The 8201-nt window shown below is 45.9% G+C and overlaps 1 long non-coding RNA gene across 2 annotated transcripts in view; it reads right to left on the bottom strand.

Moving 5' to 3' along the window:
• Positions 1–1079: 1079 nt before the first annotated feature.
• Positions 1080–8201, bottom strand: part of LOC129383556 (uncharacterized) — a 61289-nt gene continuing 54167 nt past the window's right edge. For both annotated transcript variants that reach the window (XR_011889816.1, XR_011889815.1), the window contains one exon: positions 1080–1386. This is a non-coding gene — a long non-coding RNA (uncharacterized lncRNA). The remainder of the gene's footprint in view (positions 1387–8201) is intronic.

Genomic DNA, 8201 nt, shown 5'->3' with positions numbered 1-8201 from the left:
CACGATCACAAGGTAATGTTGCTCACAAAGGTCTAGCATTGATTTCCCGTTATTTTCGGTATAGCCATCTAAATCCTGTATGTGGGCATGCATGTCACCTAAAAGGACAATTTCAGCACCATTCCCGAAGTCCTCAATATCAGTGTTTATGCATTCCACTAACTCTTTCTTCTTGTCTGTGCAATGTTTTCCGGTCCACAAATACGTAACACCCAGCCAAGTTTCTTTGCCACTCATTGTACCTGATAACCAAAGATGCTCTTGACATTGTGAATTTACTCTTTTCCATTTGGCTCCCTAATGGATGAACGTTCCGACTCCCCCTCCCTTTCTTTCCGGCTTAGTTCTGTTGAACCCTTCCCAAACATAATTCTCAATAACTGGCGGCTCTTCTGAGTCTCTAAGGTGCGTTTCTGCAACCGCATACACCCCTATTTGTTCTCTATGTAACTGCTCCTCAATCTCTGCCCACTTTTCCTTTCTTCTGCCGCCCTGCATGTTCATGTAGCCTATTGCATAACGAGCTCTTTTTCTTGCTTTTCTCCTTTTTCTGTTATCGACAGCGATGCTCTTCTGATGTTCCCCTAGGGGACCTTCTTCATTACTATCTACTCTGACCTCCTGAGCACCCGCGGGCCCCCTAAAAAACAACAGCGTGACCACCAAGTCGCCAGCGCACTTCTCGGGTTAGCCTGCGGCACCGCCATCTCTCGGCCGCCCTTGTAAATAACTTCATCTCTGCGGGCGCGTTCAGAACACTAGCGAAATGGTATAACCTCTATAGAAGCATTGCCGATTCTGGGCTCCGACACGGGCGGCGCTGCTGGCTGTTCTTATTATCGGGCAGAGAGTCGATACCGACTTGACGCCGGCCACTGCCACCACGAGAAAGCTGTCGCGGAACTCCCAGGTACAGCTGCGCAGTAAAGCTAATGCACGTGCACAAATAGGGATTCCTAATTGTCTGCTGGGAGGGAAGCGGGGTGGATATAGATTTTGTTGTAAATACGCCTCTTGTCGACGATGGTTTACAATGCTATCACGCAAAAGCAAATGTTGCATATTAAAAAAGTCCCAAATAGAGTTTATAAATATTGCTTTTTATTTTTTGTCATCAAGTGTTTCAATAACCATAAAACAAGGTTACACGGAAGAGGCATCTTTATTCAGTCACTTCCCTTTCTTGTCACTTCACACACATTTTCGTTATAATGTGCCATGTGCGTCAGAACCTTTATTGCTTGTAAAATGCTTGAAACTTCTTGCTTTCCAGCAGCCGATATAGAGTCCGGAATGTACACATTGAGCATGTTCGTTGCAGACACCCAACTCGCATGTGTAATTCGCCTTTACTTTAATTAAATGAGCTGCTTCGTGGCTCGTGTTCTGTAAATAAGTGAACGATTAGCCAACTTGATTTAGGAAGCTCTGGAACTCATTCTTAAGAGAGGCAACTTATCAATAAAGAAATACTGTATTCCTAATTTTAAGGTATGTCGCCACCATCGAGAAAAAAATTTGAAATTTTAGTCACAACGCTGCCGTTTCATGTTTTCTTGTAACGCATATGTAGTTAGAACCTGTCAGGTGATTGTATTATGAAAAATTGGAAATATTTTATAATAATGAAGATTTACCAAAATATGGCTGTCGCGCCAACCGTCATCACAGTGATATGCTATGTACGAAACAAATGCTACTTATTCAGACTGGGATACATAGTGCAACAAAATATGACACACGGACAAGCAGAACACAGGACGAGCGCTTGTCCCTGTGTCATATTTTGTTGCGCTATGTATCTCAGTCTGAATGTATCCCACCAACACGCCCAAACTTCTTCTCTGCTAAAATGCTACTTAGCAGGTACGTAATGGTAAAATAATCTTGCAACCAGCCACTACGATAGCCATATCTTGGAGCAAAAGCGGGCTATCATCAAAAAGCTGAAAAGTGTGACTCGTGGCAGATTTCTTTCCGAAACAACTGCCATCTGCCAACAACTGCCACCTGCCACCTGCCAACTGCCAACCGTTATACATTAAACCGTGCCACTTCATTGCACGGCTTAATGTATGAAGAAACAGCACACAACATTTCATGCTAAAATATTTATTACAATAAAATTATCACTTCCCGCGTAATTATAAAATGCACGGAGTAACATTTCGAGAAAAAGGAGTTTGAACAGAAGAAAATGTCTATATATTAAAAGCCCTCTAGTAAAAGATTTTAAATGATTAGAAAAGAGCAAGTGCCGCAAAATGCTTCTTATAGCTTTTATAACGTACCAAAAGAGGTTAACGTTGCGCAATATTCTAAGCAAACAATATCTCTGATGAAATCGCTCAAGTTGTGAAATAAAGAAACTTCTATTCGGTTTCAGATTCGAAAATTAGGTGTTCGAAAAATATTTATCGCATTTCAACGGCCTAAGGGTGAAACATTTCTTCTTGCAAAAGTTCTTTTATAAACAGAGTTAGCATAGTAAATGGCACAAAATGGATTTTATTTTCATAAAAACCGTTTTTGAAAGTGACATATAAAGAGTGCCAGCCTGACGTTCATTTACAGTAGCATTCTCATGCCTCTGAATATTGCTAATATGCTGAAACTGAAGTATTCCGTGAACATACGTATGACGTCGCGATATGCCTAAAACATAAACAAACGAACACATATTCATAAAGCAAAGAGTATCCCATAATTCTACATATATTTTTCCTTTCATATGATCTGAAAATTGTAGCAGTGCCGCAGAATACGCTGCACAATTTCAAAGCGGTAACTGCGATGCACTTTTTGGTTATCTTCTCGTTTTTTTTTTTCACAATGACAGTCGCTGTGGTAGCCATGCTCCGGGGCCTGTTCTGTCGTAAGCATAACTTCGCCCAATAAACTGTCTTTAAGATTGTTGCAGACGTAGGGTCCCTTTCTGCCTGCTTGAGTGCCAGCCAGCTCGCCGTCACCAACGTGACATTAAGTGGAGGTGCTTATGCCTTTGACACCCCCACTAAGCCGCGACACTATCCCAAGTGCCTCTGCAGCTGGCGACACGACAGACTGCTCCAGAGAACGCAAGGAAGAAACCCAGAGCCGCCACCGAGAACGGAGCCAACCGGCTGAATTTGGACCACAACCTGCCACTGGTCGCCGTGTGTAGCTGCAAGTACTCTAACTGCAGCTGCGCCGTTCGTCGCCCAGCAGCCGCGAGCAGCTCTGCTTCTGAGTGGTCTGCCTTACGAAGATGTACAAGATTGGCTCGAGCGTTACGAGCGAGTTGCCACCTTCAACAAGTGGTACGACGAAGGCAAACTTGGGAACGTCTTCTTCCTCTGAGACTCCGCTGGAAACGGGTTCGAGAACCAGGAGCTGTCATTGACAACGTGGCATTCTTTAAGAGCAAGTTATCTGCAACTTTCGCAAGTATTATGCGTAGAGCGTGAGCTGAGACCTTGCTTCGAATTCGCCAGCAGCACCCAAACGAGTCCGTAACCGTCTTTGCGGAAGAAATGCAATAGCTATTCCGCCACGCGCAGGCGCGCATGAATAAAGACAAGAAGCTTCAATAACTTATGAGGACCGTCAAGGAGCAAGTTGTCCTCGATCTCATTCGCAACCCGCCGAAGACCGTCGGGGAGTGGGTAAGTAAAGCCGCCACGATCGAGAAGACGCTCGAGCTTCGCGCAGAGCAGCGCGACCGACACGTGCTCGCTCCTCCGTCTGACAGCGATAATCCCGAAAGCTGCGCAACTGCGCAACTGCGCAACTGCGAAAGCTGCGCAACTGGATGCACAGTCACAAATTTTCTCGCTCGCCGAATTCGTGTGCAACGAGGTACAGCTAGCCCTGGGCAAAGTTGATCCCACCGAGCCAGCACCAGTTCTATCGTAGCCTTGCCAGGAGCCGCGGGTTTCAAATTACGCCGCGCTCTATAAAGGCATGCGAGGCCTGTCAGCTTGGGATGGGAAACCCTGACGACACCACTTCGCAGCCAACCCAAACCCCCCCCGCCACGCCTGCAGCACGTCAGTTCAAATAAGTTCCTGCAAGCAACGCCGAGGAAGGCTGAAGCCTGGAGAACTCCAGATTGATGACAGCTGTGTTTTCAAAGCGGTGAAGCCGGCTACCTCATTCGAGAGGACCCCCCCTCTCAGGTGAGTCTCCGTGCGTCCATCAACGTCCCACGAGCCTTTCCTGCCCAGCAGCCTTGAGAAACTGAGGCCAACCTTGCGGCCGAAGATGCCGCAAGGACTGCCTTGGGAACGACTGAAGATGCCACTCCACGTCACTTCTGGTCCCCGTCGCCCTACCAACGCCGCTCGTCATCGCCGTACCAAGGGTATGAGAGGAGGAAGTCACGCACTCTTCGTAGAGGAAAGAAAAGCCAGCGACGTCGGGAGGTGACGCCGCTCTCGAGCGAAGACCGGAGAGCCCTCTCACGACCACGACGCAATACGACGCTACGACGACGCGACCTAATGATACGCGACTTCGAATCCACCAACAAAACACGAAGCCGCGTCCCAACACAACCACTGCAACAGCACCTTGACAGCAGGCTTCCACTCGACGCAGCCGTTACCGTACGAAGCGACAGACCGCACAGTCGGTGACCAACCGACATTGAAGCCGGACGCCAAGTGTCCACAAGCAAGTTAGCCGAGACGGACGTCCACTGGTTGCGCTCGTCGACACCGGGATTGACTACTCTGTCTTTAGTGCATGATTTGTGGCCTAACTTCGTTGTCAATTTTTCATCCAAATTCGACGAGCACCCTCACAGGATGCAGACTGTGCTAGAGGCGTTAAGGCGTCAGGACTCACTCTGAAGCCATGATGTTGACAAGATGTGTTTATTGAGGGATGGCTCGAAGGCCTATAATGGGGAATAGGAAGAGGAGGGGGGCTCTGATGCCATAAAAAATGCCATTTCGCCTATGAACGGCTCCTCTTCCTCGGCTACGTAGTTTCCCATAATCGAAAATCTCCCAACGCCCAGTGACAAGAAAGTTGTCCGTAGGTTCTTGGAGCTCTGTGCGTACTACAGGGGTTTTGTCTGAGATTTCTCACGAATCGTCGCGCTTCTCACTCGCCTTATAAAAGCACAACTTGGTGCGCTACTCTACGAGGTTGTGCCAGATTGAGTGACAGAGTGACAACGACGTCGCGAGCCATCTGAAATGTTCCACGTCGTGCGCCTCAAGAAGTGTTGTGAGCGTTGGCGCACTAACGGAAATTTGCCATTTTTCATGTTTTATGGGATGCTTACGAGTTTCTTGCCTTGTTGCCATTCTTCTTCGGCATCCGCGCGATGCTTTCTCACTCAGGGGGGGGGGGGGGGGCTATACCACGTGTGTTATTTCTGCTTTACCGTTCAGGCGTGTTATCACTTTTCTGTGTGTGAGCAGTGACGCGCGCGGCATCGCTGGACGCGTCTGAATATTCCGCGACACAAGGTATAAATAAGGTGCCATCGCTTCCGTTGGTTCATCAGTACAACAAAGACCATACGCGGTCGCTGTTTTCAACGTCGCCAGGTTGTTGGATCGCTTGTTTTTGGGCAACAGTTGTCTCAATAAATTTGCTTTAAATTTATTGCCAATGTAGTGTCACGTTTTGTCTGCCTGCGTGCCAGTGAGCTCGCCATCAGCTACGTGATAATGCAATGGAAAGAGCTGCCTTGCGATGGTGCTAAAATTATCTGAAATCATGTTAAGCATTATTTTAAGTGGCATTATATTGGTGCGAGTTATTTTGTGTGTGTCACTTTATCATCACATCGTGTTAGATAGACTTTCCCTGTACAGAATATGTCAATTCATGGCTATGTTTTCTATAATTGCTAGTTTTTCGGTATTTGCACTACTATACCCCCATTCCTGTACATGTGTGTGTGTGTGGGGGAGGGGGGGCAGGAGCAATATGCATCTGTGTACCGCGAACTGCGTTATGCGTCTGGGCGACAGAACACTCGAATGCCTTGCCACTTGAAAGGGCGAAGGCATTGGTTTAGGCGTTGGTCGTGGCGAGCTGCTTTTCCTGCGTGGAGCCAATACAGTGTGCATCAGCATTAGGGAGGAGGACAAAGGCAGTGAGCAGCGTTATTTCTTCCGAGTAACACGTGGCACCGCTGGTATCGCGGCGTACGGACGCGTAACTCTGTCGCTGAACTCATATTCCGCGCGTTTTCCTTAGAGCACCGACACAACACTACCGCGATATATAGCATACCGAAGGAAACTAAATTGGATGTTTTAAAATGCAATTATTATTTTCCTGCCTAATTCGTGCTCCTTTCAGTATTGAATAGCTTGTTGATTATTCTCATTTAGTTATCCGTGCTTAAACTGTGAAAATTGAGGTTAGAAATGACGTACTTAGTACGGTACAGCACTGGTGGCCCGATATTATTCCTTGCACCCTCGTATGCTCTAGATTTTATTCTTAGGAACTTGGCTAACGTTAGTTAGGACAGCCAGTATAGTCACACATATTTACGCACACATACTCACACATATAGCCATATATATTAAGACAAGACTGTCTGACTATACGTGACGCTGGTTCAGTTTCGCCTAGCACTACGTCAATTCTGAATATGTTTTTTTTTTGTCATTTAGAAGCGACACAATCCCCGCCTAGACACTCAGCTACCCGAGTTGGCGGTGAACAGGTTCATTGAAGTGCCTCAAATCACAAGTGGCCCATGCCCAATGGCCCAAGCTTTGTGCGTGGGAAGTCTTTTTTTTTAAGGGCAAAAGCCTTTCTAGGCGCGTGGTGAAGTTTGTGTCAGCAGACCTTCCGCCGAAGTGTCCGCCGAAGCGTCATCACGCCATATAAAGACAAATTAAAGACAGATTAAAGAATAAAAACTGATTGATGGTGTCAGTTTTTGAATGATAACGTTATGATAGAGAAAGTAGTGAGTAATAATGAATACTAATGGCTTGTAACGACTACTAATGACTCCGAAATGACCGATTTGACTAAAGACGGCTTGAACTGACCACAATTGATTAGAAAGGACTTGAAATGTCTAGTATAGAGTAATGATGACTAAAATGACAACTATTGACTTGTAATAACTACTAAGACTCCCAACTGAACAATTTGTCTAACGACGGCTTGTAATGACGACAATTGATTACAAATGACAACACATGCTTACTAGTGAGCAGTAATTACTAATAATAACTGAAATGACTTATAATGACTAGTAATGTCTGTGAAATTACCAGTATGTCTGACGTCGAATTGTAACAACTAGAATTGATTAAAACGACCAAAATTTTTAGCAATGACCAGTAATGACTAATAATGACTGAAATGACTTGTAAGGACTACTAATTACTAGGATATGACCAACATGTCTAACGATGGCTTGTACTGACCACAATTGACTACAAATAACTAAAAATGCTTAGCAGTGAGTAGTAATGACTAAAAGAAGAAAAAGAGAAGAGGCAAACAGAAAGAGAGAGAAAGAAAAGGATCAATAGAAAGTCGGGGAGGTTAACCAGACATAGTTCCAGTTTGTTACCCTGCACGTAGGGAAGGGTTAAGAAAGATAAAAAGAGAAAGAGAGTGGAAGGGGGAGATAGAGAGAAAGAGAGACGAGCACGAACAAACCGCGTACACTATAAAGCGGTAGGGGGCGGCGTTCTTAAAATCTATCGTGAAGTGCCCGCAGACCGCAGGAAGCTTAATACTATGCCTTCAGCATGGATGCTGTTTGGGAGCACTGACCTAAAGCTTTGAGTTCTGAGTGTGGACGATTGCCCAACTGGTCCAATACTCTGCTAAGCACTTGTCTCTGGGCATTATATCGCGGGCAGACACAGATAATATGTGCGAGCGTATCATCGCTGTTGCATGTGTTGCACGTGGGGCTGTTGGCCCTTTCAATAAGGAAAGCATTATCATCATCATCAGCTTGACTACGCCCACAGCAGGGCAAACGCCTCACCCATAGTTCTCCAACTACAGCGGTCATGTGCTAATTGTTGTCATGATGTCCCTGCAAATTTCTTAATTTCATCCGTCCACCTAACTTTCCACCTCCTATTGCTACGCCTCTATTCTCTTGGAATCCAGTCAGTAACCCTTTATGACCACCGGTTATCTTCCCTCCTCATTACATGACCTGCCCATGCCCATTTCTTTTTCTTGATTTCAACTAAGATGTCATTACCTCGCGT

Source organism: Dermacentor andersoni, chromosome 8 (assembly GCF_023375885.2).
Source record: "Dermacentor andersoni chromosome 8, qqDerAnde1_hic_scaffold, whole genome shotgun sequence".
Taxonomy (NCBI): domain Eukaryota; kingdom Metazoa; phylum Arthropoda; class Arachnida; order Ixodida; family Ixodidae; genus Dermacentor; species Dermacentor andersoni.
This window is presented reverse-complemented; position numbering and strand designations above follow the sequence as displayed.